This window comes from Schistocerca nitens, chromosome 9 (genome assembly GCF_023898315.1).
Source record: "Schistocerca nitens isolate TAMUIC-IGC-003100 chromosome 9, iqSchNite1.1, whole genome shotgun sequence".
Taxonomy (NCBI): domain Eukaryota; kingdom Metazoa; phylum Arthropoda; class Insecta; order Orthoptera; family Acrididae; genus Schistocerca; species Schistocerca nitens.
This window is the reverse complement of record NC_064622.1, coordinates 414324970-414341586: the sequence shown is the minus strand read 5'-3', so window position 1 is coordinate 414341586 and position 16617 is coordinate 414324970. Positions and strand designations below refer to the sequence as shown.

At 42.0% G+C, this 16617-nt stretch overlaps 1 protein-coding gene across 2 annotated transcripts in view; it reads right to left on the bottom strand.

The window, feature by feature from the left end:
• LOC126203005 (glycoprotein-N-acetylgalactosamine 3-beta-galactosyltransferase 1-like) overlaps positions 1-16617 on the bottom strand; it is a 183241-nt gene that overhangs the window by 125769 nt on the left and 40855 nt on the right. The gene's annotated exons all lie outside the window — the stretch shown is intronic.

Here is a 16617-nt window from a genome sequence, read left to right as displayed (position 1 = left end):
GCGGAGGGTGCGCTGATATGAAACTTCCTGGCAGATTAAAAGTGTGTGCCGGACCGAGACTCGAACTCGGGACCTTTGCCTTTCGCGGGCAAGTGCTCTACCAACTGAGATACCCAAGCACGACTCACGCCCCGTCCCCACAGCTTTACTTCTGCCAGTATCTCGCCTCCTACCTTCCAAACTTTACAGAAGCTCTCCTGCGAACCTCGCAGAAATAGCACTCCTGAAAGAAAGGATATGCGGAGACATGGCTCAGAATGAGATTTTCACTCTGCAGCGGAGTGTGCGCTGATATGATACTTCCTGGCAGATTAAAACTGTGTGCCGGACCGAGACTCGAACTCGGAACCTTTGCCTTTCGCTAGCAAGTGCTCTACCAACTGAGATACCCACGCACGACTCACGCCTCGTCCTCACAGCTTTACTTCTGCCAGTATCTCGTCTCCTACCTTCCAAACTTTACAGAAGCTCTCCTGCGAGGTTCGCATGAGAGCTTCTATAAAGGCACACAGTTTTAATCTGCCAGGGAGTTTCATGTCAGCGCACACTCCGCTGCAGAGTGAAAATCTCATTCTGGAGCTTAACCATTATTTTAGTTGAGGAACTTTGAAGCATGTACTTCCCTTCGTTTATTTGCGTTGATTAACAATGGAGGTGCTAGCTTGTAAGCATACTGTGGTTCTGACGTAGCCGTATCTTTGGACATCTCCCTCTGTTAAATGTAGCATAGTATTGCCAGCACGATTTTAACTTTGTTGACGATTCTATGCCAAGAATATGTGTCAGAATGTGACTGTGTATACAGTATGTTTCAAAGTCCTTACATCAAACATCAGAGGGAACAACTGTTGCTAGAGAGAAAATGTTAGTTGAAGAACGAAAGTTGTTCCCCATGATCTGATCTGCCCCTAGGTGGCGGCAGGTCATCGCCACACTGCGGTGTTGACATGCAATGTGTGATGCCCGTAATTCAGTCATCCGTTCCACGCGAAATGGGGCGGTATAAGCCAAGCTTCTAAAATATCTTATTCCACTTGGAGACACTCTTTTTTTTCTTGTTGGAACTCACTCTTATCAATTTACTAGGGTAGGTAGTATACAGATGCAGCATACCTCGTTTGTAGATTCTACTAGTTCGGTGAAATCTCGTCATGCCGGCGCCAGTGAATTCAATAAAGTGGCACAAGGGCTCACTGGGAAGTGTCAACACACATGTTGTCTGTAACGAAAGTTATTCCCCATGAATTGATGTGCCGTGCATGGATGTTTGATGCAAAGTCTCTGAAACTTCCGGTCATGTGGATGGATTGCTGTAGCACGCAAGCACCATAACATTACTACTAATCCTTTCTTTTTTACACCATGTTTGGTTGCTGCGTGCCAGCTTGCACAACTTTTATTGATTCACAATTAAACAACAGAACAAAGTTAAAATCCACAAAACATGAACGACTGACTTCGGCGTGAGTAAACAAATTTGATGATGGAAGAATAATATCAGAAAGCGCTTAAGTCCTCACAAAGCCACTATCAACATAGCAATTTATAGTTCATTTAGCAATACATAGTTAACATTACTGGAGAAAAAAACACGGTACAGTGGGATGGACCTGATCAGTCAAAATAATCACATAATCATTGGCAGTAATGCGGCTTTCAGATTACCAGTGTGCTTGTAACGCCGGAAATGCATATCCTCCTATTTCCATCTATTGTACTATAATTTGTTTTCCTTATTTTTGTTACCTGAATATATGACATTTCTGTGTCTTTACATATTGTAATTGTTTTACTATTTGTATATATATATATATATATATATATATATATATATATATATTTATGCATTTATGTCGATGTATAATTGGTTTGTTTCGTAAATATTATTTGTATTTTTACGCTGGGTCTTGCCTAGGGAAAACTGCTATCGAACGCTTACATCGATAGGTCGTGTGGAGAACCAAAGTGTTTAGGATCTTTGGTAGTGTTAACTCTGCCGCGTGGAGCGCGGGCAGAGCATGAGAGAGTCTGGCTGGAGTAGCGAGTGGAGCAGGTGTGTGGTGTGAAGCTCCCGCGAGTTGCCGCGCTTTCGGGGTTTGGCAGCATGTAATTGCGCTCGACTTGCGATGATAGTTTCTGACATGGTGTCGCGGACGGGAAGCATTAGCTGGCGCACATCAAGAGCCCGTCTCGTCTGGTGACCGTGTCGAGAAGAAGGCGCACCAACATCCAGCTTCTGCAACAGCGACGGCCGACAATGAGTGACTGTCGCCACCTCCTCGATCGACGACTTCAAACCTTCAATCAACCAACAAGGCAGACTAAAAGCACGTAAAGTTTAAGAACTGTATGGCAGACCTCAGCTTTTCAAACTGTTCAAATCACAAAATTACAGCAACGTAGCATGAACCTTTGTTGCTCATTGTCCCAATTGCATTGCCAAGCAGGGTCCTTTCCTTTTCCGAAATGAACCCGAGTGTCGTTGAAATTCAAACGCCAGCATAATTCCATTTCACTGCTTTAATTTCAAAGTTCACTTTAAGTATTCATAGCTGGCTACAATATTTAGATTACACAAGCACAAATTAAGAGTGCGAGTTTTGTTACCGTACTTTAGCTTACCTGTGACTGCAGCTCAGCTTGGTACGTACTAAATTTTACTATTGTTAATTGTTCAGACTCATTTAATTCAAGTTCAAAGTTAAATTTCTTATTTCTAAATTGCGTAGATTCAAGTAGCTTTTGAAATGATTGTTGAGGTAGCCCAAGACTAACTGTATTTTACTGAATTTCGATATGCTTCAGAAACAAAGCTCACTGTTAATTTCAGTCACTAAATTAACTTTCGATTTTCCGGTTTTATTAATTCTTTTGCTAAATTAAGTCAGGGTGTAGCGAAATTTATTACTTCTGACAAACTTTCAGTTTTCACACTACACGTATCAACCTTCAGTTGCCACGCTTCAAGTGCTAATTATATGTGTAATAACCTTTCTTTTTCAGTTATTATAGTAATTGTCCTTAGGACTGGCGACCGTAATTTTCCCCAAATCTCAAATATCTAATTACCGCTAGTTAATTGTTAACGTAACGGCCGCACATTTACTTTCTTTATTAACTTTACCCCTTTTTCAAAATTAATTTCCACCAGTTTCATTTGCATTTTTACTTTCATTTAGATGTAACCCTTTCCTCCCTCTTTACCGACAGATTAACTTCGGTGACGATTGCTATTCCCAAATTTCCATTAGGTACACGCGGTTTAATTTTTCACTGTCATTAAGGTCGATAAGTGAGGGGGAGGTTACATGCTCCACAGAATACCATGACATCGCTGTCTAAATCATCATCGAACCCCTGTCAACGGACGTAAACTCGGTCAGAAGATGAAAACAGTGCCCAAGAAGATTCATCAGACCAAATGACTTTCTGCCACTGCTGTATAGATCAGGTTTTATCGATTCAGCGTAACGTTTTCCTGTTGGTGACATTTGGATCACTGATAAGTGGTTTTGAAATCTCAGCTCGCTCTGCAACTCCCCTTCATGCTGTTTTGGTGGTGGCCGGGTTCGCGAGTGCGAAATTCAGTTCTGCAGTGACTCCTGCAGCAATCGGCCTCTTATTTTTCGTCACAATACTCGTCAATGACTACTTGTCACGATCCCTCAACACAAACATTCGTCTGCGTTGTGACTTACTGCATTATGTTCTTCCACTTTCGCTGTATGGGATATAAATATTAGACATAGTGCCTCTTGAAATAACAAATGCTTCGGCCACCTTGGTTGTGGAAGGTCCCACCATACGAGCACCAACAATCCGCTATTGTGGCCACGATTAGCGCTTGCAAAGCGCTGACGACACTGCAAAGGTGTCATTCATAGTCGAATATAGCAGCGCAACCTGTAGGCTTGGCTAGCATCACCATTTATGTTACAGCATGCGTTTCTCACGGTGTTTCCACATTTTTGTCCCCTGTAAGCATTACATTTGATTCTGCTTCCTACTGAACACTCCTACTTTGCGTATGCCTCAAAGGGTGAAGCAGAACGCTCGAATATCTCATTCACCTACGAGGGTAATCCCAAAAGTAAGGTCTCCTATTTTTTTAATAAATACATAGACCTGTTTATTTCTACAATGGTTTACATCAGTTTTACAGCTTGAACATTTACCTATTTTTCTACATAATTGGCCGGCCGTCGTAGCCGAGCGGTTCTAGGCGCTTCAGTCCGGAACCGCGCTGCTGCTACGGTCGCAGGTTCGAATCCTGCCTCGGGCATGGCTGTGTGTGATGTCCTTAGGTTAGTTAGGTATAAGTAGTTCTAAGTCTAGGGGACTGATGACCTCAGATGTTAAGTCTCATAGTGCTTAGAGCCCCCCTCTACATAATCACCATTTCTGTCGATGCATTTTTGTAGACGCTGTGGCAGTTTTTGTATACCCATGTCATACCAGCTCGCCGCCATGCTGTTCAGAAAGTTCTTCTTTCACCTCGTCGTCGGAGCTGAATCGCTTTCCTGCCAAATGTTCTTTTAACCTAGGGAACAGGTGATAGTCACTGGGCGCCAAGCCAGGGCTATAGGGTGGGTGCAACGGTTTGCCGAGCGATGTGTGGACGAGCGTTGTCATGGAGAATGTGCACGCCCTTGCTCAACATTCCTCTTCTCCGGTTCCGAAAGGCCCGTTTGAGTTTTTTTCAGAGTATCACAGTACCTGTCAGCGTTAATTGTAGTCCCAGTGGGTATAAAGTCGACAACAATACCCCTTTCCAATCCCAAAAAACGGTTGTCATGACTGTTTGTTTAAATTTCCGCGGCTTTGGCGAAGAAGGATGCCGCCACTGGCGTGATTGTTGCTTGGTCTCAGGTGTGAAGTGGTAAGCCCAGGTTTCGTCACCCGTGACAATTGAGTCCAGAAAGTTGTTCAAAATGTTTAAATGTGTGTGAAATCTTATGGGACTTAACTGCTAAGGTCATCAGTTCCTAAACTTACACACTACTTAACCTAAATTATCCTAAGGGCAAACACACACACCCATGCCCGACGGAGGACTCGAACCTCCGCCGGGGGAAGCCGCCCAGTCCATGACTGCAGCGCCTCAGACCACTCGGCTAATCCCGCGCGGCCCAGAAAGTTGTCCTGTTCGGCTGCAAGGCGGTGAAGAAATGCGCGGGAAGCATGATTTCGTTGCCGCATGCGTGGCACCCATCTTGCGCACACCTTCCGGTAGTTCAATGTTTGCGTTAAAATTCTGTGAGCGGTGGTTCGGGAAACCTCAGGAACCAACGTGTAGAGATCATCCAGGGTGATCCGCCGATCTTCACGCATGCTTTGCTCAACCTTCAACACTGTGTCCACAGAAATTGACGGTCTTCCGCTCCTGTGTTCGTCGTGAATTTCGGTCCGACCAGCTTCAAACTCTCTACACCACTTACGACCATTTTTGACATCCATGCAACGATTCACCATACACTTCCGTCAATTGACGATGGATTTCAATCAGCGCAGTGCCCTTTGCGTTCAAAAACCGAATAACTGCGCGCAATTCGTACTTGGCGGTAACATACAACGGGAGTTCCATTCTCAACGGCTGCCAAGCCAATACTGGGCGCCTCAGCGCAGCGTGCGCATGTTTACACATAGCGCGTGAAGCACTCTTCATAACAGTGTGACCAACTGCCACACAGAGTTCTGTACTTATAAAAAATAGGACACCATACTTTTGGGATTAGCCTCGTAGTAAGGGCAGTGTTCCGGCATAATGATAAGCGTCGGCACGAAGATCGACACAGCAGAGAGGGCTGTGAGACGACGTCAGTTAATAGCTTGCTAATTAGAACGTCACCGCGATAGCAGCGGCCTCTACACGACGAGAATAAAAGCGACGCGCCGCCCAGCCTTGGGCACACTACAAGAGCGCACTAGAAGGGAAGACTAGAAGAGTCACACTAGACTCGTGACTTATGAACTTGTGTGATTAGCTTGCATGGAAATTGTATCTGTTGAAGAACATCGATTATTTGCATGTCGCTAATTGATAGCGACTTATCCAAGCTTTGTCAGTTCAATTACTGTAATAAGTTCCCTTAATATGATTTGCTTGAAAGTTGTCTATTCGAGAAAGCAGCTTTCTAGGCACCCTATATTACACGAGTGGGCAGGATCCCACAGGTAGTGATGAAATATTAAATGTCACCTTAATCTGCGACCACAGAACTTGGTGCTAGTCCTCCTCTACATATTCTCTTTCAGTGCATTACATTTTTCCCAGCGGTGCCCTTGTGTGTGAAAGTCTGCATTTTGGCTGTTCAGGAATCAGATAGCAGCCATATTCCAACAGCGCATCACAAGGATGTGTCAGTGGCCTTCACTCAGTGAATGTATGATAGTGGAGCACTAGACTGCTGCTTACAACTGCATCTTCTAATACACACATCAAAAAAAATTTTGCGTCACGCCGCTTCCCAGAACTCCTGAAGATAAACGTTGACTGTGTGTATTGTATCACAGACACAGTCCGTTTGACTGTTCAGAGATGTCACTAAACCCGCCCAAAGATGTAAACAACCATGCATGAGCAGCGCCTACTAGATGTTGGAGGTCCGACAGCCGATCAGTTCCAGACATTCCACCAGGAAGGAGGTACACATCTCGTGTTGTCTGTAGTTCAACCATGCCTTGACGATCAATACCGCGGTTCGATCGCGTCCGCATTGTTACTTTGTGCCATGAAGGGCTTTCAAGAAGGGAAGTGACCAGGCGTCTCGGAGTGAACCAAAGAGATGTTGTTCGGACATGGTGGAGATACAGAGAGACATGCAACGCTCAGGCCGGCCAAGGGCTACTACTACAGTGGATGACCGCTACCTACGGATTGTGGCTCGGAGGAACACTGACAGCAACGCCACCATGTTGAATAATGCTTTTCGTGAAGATATAGGACGTCGTGTTACAACTCAAACTGTGCGCAATAGGCTGCATGATGCGCAAATTCACTCCCGACGTCCATGTTGAGGTCCGTCTTTGCAACCACGATACCATGCAGCGCGGTACAGCTGGGCCCAACAACATGCCGAATGGAACGCTCATAATTGGCATCAAGTTCTCTTCACTGATGAGTGTCGCAAATGCCTTCAACCAGACAATCGTCGGAGACGTGTTTGGAGGCGACCCGGTCAGGCTGAACGCCTTAGATACACGGATCAGCGTGTGCAGCAAGGTGAAGGTTCCCTGCTGTTTTGGGATGGCACTATGTGGGGCCGACGTACGCCGCTGGTGGTCATGGAAGGCGCCGTAACTGCTGTACATACGTGAATGTCATCCTCCGACCGATACTGCAACCATATCAGCAGCATGCTGGCAAGGCATTCGTCTTCATGGACGACAGTCCGCGCCCCCATTGTGCACATCTCGTGAATGACTTCCTTCAGAATAACGACATCGCTCGATTAGAGTGGCCAGCATGTTCTCCAGACATGAACCCTATCGAACATACCCGGGATAGATTGAAAAGGGATGTTTATCGACAAAGCGACACACAAATCACTCTGAGGGATCTACGCCGAATTGCCGTTGAGGAGTGGGACCATCTGGACCAACAGTGACTTGATGAACTTGTGGATAGTATGCCACGACGAATATAGGCATGTGTCAATGCAAGAAGGTGTGCTGCTGGGATTAGAGGCACCGGTGTGTACAGCAATCTGGACCACCACCTCTGAAGGTCTCGCTGTATGGTGGTACAACATGCTATGAGTGGTTTTCATGAGCAATAAAAAGGACAGAAATGATTTTTATGTTGATCTCTGCCGGCCGGAGTGGCCGTGCGGTTTCTAGGCGCTACAGTCTGGAGCCGAGCGACCGCTACGGTCGCAGGTTCGAATCCTGCCTCGGGCATGGATGTGTGTGATGTCCTTAGGTTAGTTAGGTTTAATTAGTTCTAAGTTCTAGGCGACTGATGACCTCCGAAGTTATGTCGCATAGTGCTCAGAGCCATTTGAACAATTTTTTGTTGATCTCTATTCCAATTTTCTGTACAGGTTCCGGAACTCTCAGAACCGAGGTGATGCAAAACTTTTTTTGATGTATGTAGATGGAGGGACCGGGTGCGTCACCAGGAGAGCTGCATATCCTAATGTGCCGTGATCCGCAACCTCTTTGAGTCAATAACGTCGTCATCTTTTGTGGCAGAATCGATATCTTTATACATGAGATACAAGACTTACACAAATTAAAAAATGATATATTGAAAACAGTATTCTGTCATGTTCAGTATTACATTTTCACTGGAAAAAGTTTTAAGCTGAATGATTCTGAATGTCAGTGAGGTGGGTTAAAAGTGTTCATGCTTTCATTGGAACCTAGTGTTTTCAAAGTTAAATTTTAGAACGTTTCTACTTACAATTTAGGTATTGTGATAAATTTAATACAGTAACAGTCAAACTAAAATGTGATCTGTGCTGACAGAAATAAGCAATCTGTTCAGAAGTTCGTGCTGCCATATTGAAAGAAAGTTAATGGTTTTTGTATGTTTAATTGATTAACAGTTTTATAATTTAGACAGTGAAAGTGATACTTTGTGCTGCTTAATAGTAGTTACACTATTGTCACTCAATTACAGAATGTTATGTTGTTGTGTTTCTGTATTGATGGTATGGTGTGTGAAATTTGTTATGTAAACGAATAGACTGTAAAGACAGAAGTGTTTGTTATGTTAAGTTCCTACTTACTTCATGTAGTAGGACATTACTGTGCGTAGATGGTTAGGTATACATGCTGACTGCAATGTTAGATACGGCGACAGTTTTAGAAATTTAAACAGTTGTAGTATACATTTAATTTGTTCTCTGTGTTACAGTAATTTATATTATCACTAGTAAAGATGTACTTTGCTTTTGCTTGCTTTTTAGTTTAATATGAACTTAAAAAATATGTTACGAGTCTTTATTGCTCAGTGCGTATCTAAATAATACACCCAAACCCCATAGTCCAGTATCCATTAGGTAAAACACGGTTTGTTACATTTACTTAGCGAACTGGTTACATTTCATTTAACAAATGATAGATGCAAACAAATTCCTATTTTGTAAGTAAGTTTGATATACACAGCCAAAGTTTAAAGACTTTACAATTAATGGCAATGATTTTTTTATTTCTTTCACATAACACCTTCAACAACAACTATCAGCTACACGGGCAGTATTACAGACGTCATTTAGTATACCCTTCGGCCTTACAGTGTGGGTAAATTGGAGATGCTGTTGTTGTGTTACTATTTTTAAAAAACTGTCCCTTAAGTTGTCTAAAACGTGTAATAGATAGTCAAATTAAATTGGTAAATTAATCGCCTGAAATATGAATCAGTACCAGTGATTGACAATACATAACTACGTATATTTTGATTTACTATGTTAAATAGCGTGTGTAGCTAAATGATAAGCCACTATGAAGGTGAACCAGGGGAAAAGTAGTTGCCACCAACAGGAAAATTACAAAAAGCTTTGGAGAAAAGAGAAGCAGCTGTATGAGTATTAAGAGGTCAGGAGCTCCGATGGCAAGTAGTACTAAGCAAAGAAGGGAAAGCTGAAAGATGGAATATATAGAACGAAAATGACTTTAAGGCAGTGTTATAGGAAGGTAAAAGGAACTATACGTAAATGAGATGGGAGATACATTACTACAAGAAGAATTTGGCAGAGCACTGAAGACCTAAGCAGAAACAAGACGACAGTACCTCAGAATAAATGAAATACTCGGGAGAGAAAGCCAACCATGACATAACCATTCCGCATTGTGTGCTAGGTATAAGAAGCGTCAAGAAAAATATAATAATTCCAGTTGTAAAGAAGGGAGGGGCTAACACGTGTGAATATTGCCGAATTATCAGTTCGGTAAGTTACGGCCGCAAAATACTGACACGATTTATATACAGAAGAACGGAAAAATTGGTAAAAAAAACATCCTCGAGAAAGATGTAGAAACATGTAAGAGAATACTGACTCTACGATTTATCTTCCAAAATTGGTTAAAGAAAGGCAAGCCTAAGTTTATAGAATGGTTCAAACGGCTCTGAGCACTATGGGACTTAACTTCTGAGGTCATCAGTCCCCTAGAACTTAGAACTACTTTAACCTAAGGACATCACACACATCCATGCCCGAGGCAGGATTCGAATCTGCGACCGTAACGGTCGCGCGGCTCCAGGCTGTAGCGCCTAGAATCGCTCGGCCACTCCGACCGGCTAAGTTAATAGATTCTGAGAAAGTATAATCACCTTTTGTTCACGACACCGTTTCATAGTTTTATGAAACATGCTTCAGCACTTGGTGTGCAACCTTACGGTGTGCTTTCTTTATTACTTTCCTTCTAAAAAATACTTATTACATGTTAACCTCTTGTCCACGTGATAAGAATTTTTTGTTAAAAGGTATTTACATGAACAAAGGGACCATTTCACGTGTTGCTTAGCTATGTGATGTCCATATGTTCCGGTTAGTGTATGTATAGAATGTGGCGCGTGATTTTAAAGTGTTGTTGACGTTTGAGATGCTTAGCGTGTGTTCATGCGAGTATGTGTATGTGTGTGTGTGTAAAATATATAGGGTTCAGGGGGAGGTAAATATTGTTTTATTGCACAGTGATGTCTGTCATTTAGTATCCTCTTTCCTTGGCCTGCTGATTTTTGTATGTGATAATATTTTTCCGTTGGTATTTTTGGTACAAGCTGTTGTTAGTATAAAGAATTTCAAATCAGTCCTTATGTTCCTTGGTTAGTGATTTTGTGCTATTAGGTGATCAGCAATTGTTGAGGGGGAGCTATTACTTGTAATACTGACATGATCTGCATATCTGATGCTGAAATTCATACATGTTTGGCCTACATACACACAGTGACAGAAATTACATACTAAAAAGGGGTGTATCAAAAAGAATCATCCTGAAACTTCCTGGCAGATTAAAACTGTGTGCCGGACCGAGACTCGAACTTGGGACCTTCGCCTTTCGCGGGCAAGTGCTCTACCAACTGAGCTACCCAAGCACGACTCACGCCCCGTCCTCACAGCTTTACTTCTGCCAGTACCTCGTCTCCTACCTTCGAGTCTCGGTACGGCACACAGTTTTAATCTGCCAGGAAGATTCATATCAGCGCACACTCCGCTGTAGAGTGAAAATTTCATTCAAGAATCATCCTATTTGGCACGTCTATATTTCTGAAACTAATAAACATACACAATGAATGTTGTTTTTTGACGAACGGGAAATTCAAAAAGTCTTTTTTTTATGCATCCCTTTCATAGATGTTCAATATGCCTCCCTTGAGATACACGGCATAAATCAACGCGGTATTAAAATTGTTCCACACCGCAGCGAGCGTGTCTTGAGTTACAGCTTCCACAGATGCTGTTACGCGATGTCTCATTTCATTCATTGTTGTTGGCAACGGAGGTACATAAACAAGGTTTTTTATAAACCCCCACAAGAAATAATCACATACAGTCAGATCCAGTGACCTTGGAGGCCAGTAATGTAAGGCTGAATCATTTGGTCCAGTGTGACCAATCCATCGTTCAGTAATCCTCTGATTTAAAAATTCCCGCACTTCCAGATGCCACTGTGACGGTGCCCCATCCTGTTGGTGAATGAAGTCGCCGAATCAGTCTCCAACTGTGGGAAAAGAAAGTTCTCAAGCGTATCGAGATATGTGCTTCCTGTAAGAGTGTTATCGGCAAAGAAAAATGGACCATACACCTTTTCCCGTGAAACTGCGCAAAACACATTAAATTTTAGAAATTCTTCCAATCCATTTGTGGCATACAGCAAACCAGTGCTTAACAGTATTGGTTAAAAACAGTCTTGGTTGCAATTTTAGTTTTTCATTTTTCAACGACGCGTTTCGCCTTATTTAGGCATCTTCAGGTTATCTACATAGAAAACAGAGAACAAATACATCTATTTAAGAATCGCGATCGCGTTGTGCAGTGTGTTCTGTGAACGGGAACGCGTAATGCAGATCTTGGTGCCTCTCGCGTCCATCTAGAAAAGGTAATGATTTTACTATTTTATATTTCTAGTTTTTACTGAGTTTAACGAAAGCGACATTGGCCTGATATATTCGACGATGCCCTTTGGCTACACTGACTAAAGGATTCTCTAAGAAACACCAAATGAAGGCCCGCATCTCGTGGTCGTGCGGTAGCGTTCTCGCTTCCCACGCCCGGGTTCCCGGGTTCGATTTCCGGCGGGGTCAGGGATTTTCTCTGCCTCGTGATGGCTGGGTGTTGTGTGATGTCCTTAGGTTAGTTAGGTTTAAGTAGTTCTAAGTTCTAGGGGACTGATGACCATAACTGTTAAGTCCCATAGTGCTCAGAGCCATTTTGAACCAAATTAAGGTATTTGCTCTTTCAATATTTGATCTGTTTATACACGCTTATAGGTTATCCAAGTCTGCACAACGCGATCGCGATTCTTAAATAGACGTATTTGTTCTCTGTTTTCTATGTAGATAACCTGAAGATGCCTAAATAAGGCGAAACGCGTCGTTAAAAAATAAAAAAATAAAATTGCGACCAAGACTGTTTTTAACCAATACATTAAATTTTGGAGAGTCCCTCTCATGTTGTACAACTTCATGTGTTTGTTCCGTACCCCATATTCTCATATTCTGACGGTTCACCTTCCCATTTAAATGGAATGTTACCGCGTCACTAAACACTAAATGTGGAAGACAAATTTCATGCTCCATCGTGCCAAGAACGAAATTACAGAACTCCACACGTTTTTGTTTGTCACCTTCACGAAGAGCTTGCAGTAGCTGAATTTTGTATGGTTCCATGTGTAAGCGTCGACGTAGCACACGCCAGACGAACATCGGGGAGTATGTTGAGCTGCACGGCAAACGGATTTCTTCTTACTTCTTGTGAAACTATGGCGGATGCCTTCGAGGTATATGCCAGACACTAGCGACTGCCCGGCCTTTGCCTTTACACAAACAACCTGTTTCTCGAAATTGTTCATGCCATCGTCTAATGCTCTGTGTTGTAGGAGGAACCAAACCATTCCTAGTACGAAAGTCACGCTGAACAATTATTACTAACCCGCACTGCGGAAAACGTAGAACACAAAACGCTTTCTGTTGTCCCGACACAATTTTCACTAGAACTGATGTGGACGCACACTGCTATTACCTAGAGGGATCCATGTAAAATTCGGGAGTTTGCTCTTTCCAACAGTACTGTTCAAGCACATATCTCAAATAACATAATAGTTATGATCTTTTTAAAATCGGATGATTCTTTTTGATACAGCCTGTATTTAGTTCTTTTATGTTTGTTCGCTCAGTCTGTGTACGAGGGTTGAGGCGAAAGTACAACAGCATAGTGGGTAGTTTCAGCAAGAACACGTGGCAAGCCGTGATCAGCAACGCTCAGGATGAATTGTCACAGTGTGCGTACCGTGGCGGCGTATGTTGACATCCAGCAACTCCTGGAGGAACACAGATGATTGATGCTACAGGAGTGGCATCGAGAAACGCACCATACACAGGATACTGCGGACAGAGCTGCGAATGCACAAAATTGCATCATGGTAAGTACCTCATGAAGTGCAACAGTCGATGCGATATGCAATATACTCCGACCACCTAGTATGCTGGAGACCACTTCCTGCCATGAATAATCACCATCGATGAATTTTAGACCAGCGCATATGAACCGGAACTCAGGCAGTCCTCGGAGTGGCGACATGCTAAGTCACCAAGGTGGCAAAAGATCTGTCAGAAACCTTCCCCCTTGCAACTGATGGTGATCATCGCGTATATTAGGGGTGTCACTGTGTGCCGCTTTGTTCCACATGGCAGAATAGTGAGCACGGAGTACTACAGGTACTTCGTGGATCAACAGGTACAATGTGGTATTCGGGAGAAACTTCCGCATTTTGTGGACAATGCAATCATACTGCACAACAACGCAAAACGATATAAGGCAGAGTGTCAATGGCGGCATATTCAGCACTGGCGATGGAAAGAAGTAGAGCACCTGGAATACTCATCTGAATTATCGCCCTGTGACTTTGATGTCATACAAAAGGCAAAGGAACCACTACGTGGTAGATGGTTTGCGATACGAGAAGACATTGCCAATGCTGTGCGACAACAGTTGACCTGATTCAGGCAAATGGAGATGCAGAAGGTATTCAGTGCCTCCCACATCATTGGCAGCGTGTGCCGAAAATTGCAGGGGACTACGTTGAGGACCTTTAGACTCAGTTTTGTCATGTCAACTATTTGTGCGCTGTGGTGCAACCGTTTTGCACCACGAAACCAGTGTTGTCCTGCACACCATTATAATAAATATGTGAGGCACACTGTTACTGTGTTCTTCAGTGTCCACACATGTAGTTCCCACCTCGACCTTTCATCTTTTGATGTGTTGTGTTTTCCAACTGGGATGGCATGTGCAAGGAAAAAAAAAATGTTACAATGAATTTTACCCTAACCCTCGTAGTTATTATCCGAAACAGGTTAGCTTATGTTTTATAGGGTGATTGGATTGGTTCTGGACAATTGTGCTAGTGGTTGTGGTCTTCCTATGTATTGTTGACTCAAGTTTATTGTTACTTTTGTGTATAGAGAGGTCTAAGACAATAAGTCTTTCACCTCTGTCTCAGTGGTGAACTGTAATTTTGAATGGACAATTGTTTTGTCATAACGTAGTTCTTTTATTCGAGTATGTGGTTCATCTATTAGTCAAGTTACATATCTACATATTGCCATCAAAATTTTATTTTGTACTGCTTCAGTTTTACGGTTTTGTAAAACAGTTAATTTTCTATTAATTCAAGAATATGTCAGCGAAGAGGCTATTGATTGGGGATCTATAGGTAGTTCTTCTTATGGAAGTTAAAACGTATTGATACTAACAGTTTTCTTCTGTGATGAGCTTGAGACTAGCTGATATTTCTGCAAACGTCTTTCTTTGTAGCTACTGATGCCTTACTTTGACGCTGATACTTTCTTCTCTTGGAATGTGTGTGTACATTAAAATTATGTCATATGAGATTAATGTCTTTCGTAGGTTTTCATTACTTCAGTTCCTTACACTTCCATTTCTTGTGTATTTATATATTGTCTCCAGTAATGTTGTGTGTCTATTTGCCTAAGTGGTAGGTTGGTGCATTGCTGAAATTGAAAGCTGGTCTTATTGGGACGTTTGGTTTGTGAATTTTATGTAATGATCTCAGAGTGGGGCCTCGGGATTTTTCTGTGTCACTGTTTTAATCTGTACATATGTGAAGATTGTTTCTACGGTTTGCAAAGTTATCTGTAAGTTTGCTTGTTATCTGTAGAATCACCTGTTAGTTCCGTATTGTTGTTGCTGTGGACGCATTCTAATGTTTTGTCACTGTACTCTTTCTGTTTCACCAGTTCAGTATTACAATTGTGTTTGTCAGCCTTTGTGATAATGTAATTTTCCTACTGCAGTTTCTTATAGAGTCTTCTGTAGTTTTTTTCTTTAGTTGTGTTCGTGTTTCCTTTTATGGTGGTTTCGTTTTCTTTGATTACGTTTTTTGTTTCTCTGGTTAGGTTTACATTGAATTTGGATGTGTTGCTTCGTAATGTGTTCAGTTCCTGTTATGATGTTATCTATTGTTTTGTGGGAGACTATATATTTCTGTTATTTTTAGCACCCTTTTCAGCAGGTTGTTTACTTGTTCAGATAAATTTATGCCCATTAGATTAATCATTTGTTTGAGAAAGGTGTGTCTATAATCCTGAAGTTGTGACAAGTTAGCCTCTGTGAGTTTTAGCACTTTGATGAATTTTTTCGTTAGTTTTCTGTTTCTTTACATTATAGCATCTATACATATCATCAAAAAAGTGGATATTTTATATAGTTTGCTAGTTCTGCATGCAGTCTGTATAATTTAAAAGTCAGTGCTTGTTTCTGGAATACAGAGACCAAATTTCTTGCTTTATCTACTTGATTTCAGCTTAAATTTTGCTTGTTGTGACGCAGGCGCCATGTTATTTACGGTTAGAATTACTAAGCCGAGAATTATTTTACACCTACTTCGTCAAATTTTATGCTGTGTATTGTTTTTGAACTTTGATGGTTGTGTCCTGGAATTCTTTGAAGAGCTTCGACAAAACTACCTGGCTTGGCGCTGAAATAATTATCTTTTGAATTTTGTAGTTCTTATTTTCCTTGCTTCCTAAGCAATTCTGCCATATGAAAGACACCGTTTTGTGATTATCCAATCGTGTTTCAGCACTTTATGTTCTATCTTCTGCAATATTTTTTGTTTTTCCTTTTTGAAACATTACTATTATATAACAATCTCCTGTGTAGGTTATGTGAGTCTTTGGCTAAAAGGTATTTACGTATACAAAGGAGCGATAGTTACGTGTCAGATATTTTACACACTGTTAAAGATGCACGTCATCAATTGTTCGTACACTGTGTTGAAAGAATTAGGCCTAGGATACTAAATTTGGAAATAATATTGTTATATATTTGTTCATATGCGTCAAATCTGTGTATGCTGGTAATTTTATATCTACTGCGCCATCTACACCTTGTCAATGCAAAATACAAATTTTTCTATTTCTCTGTTTTC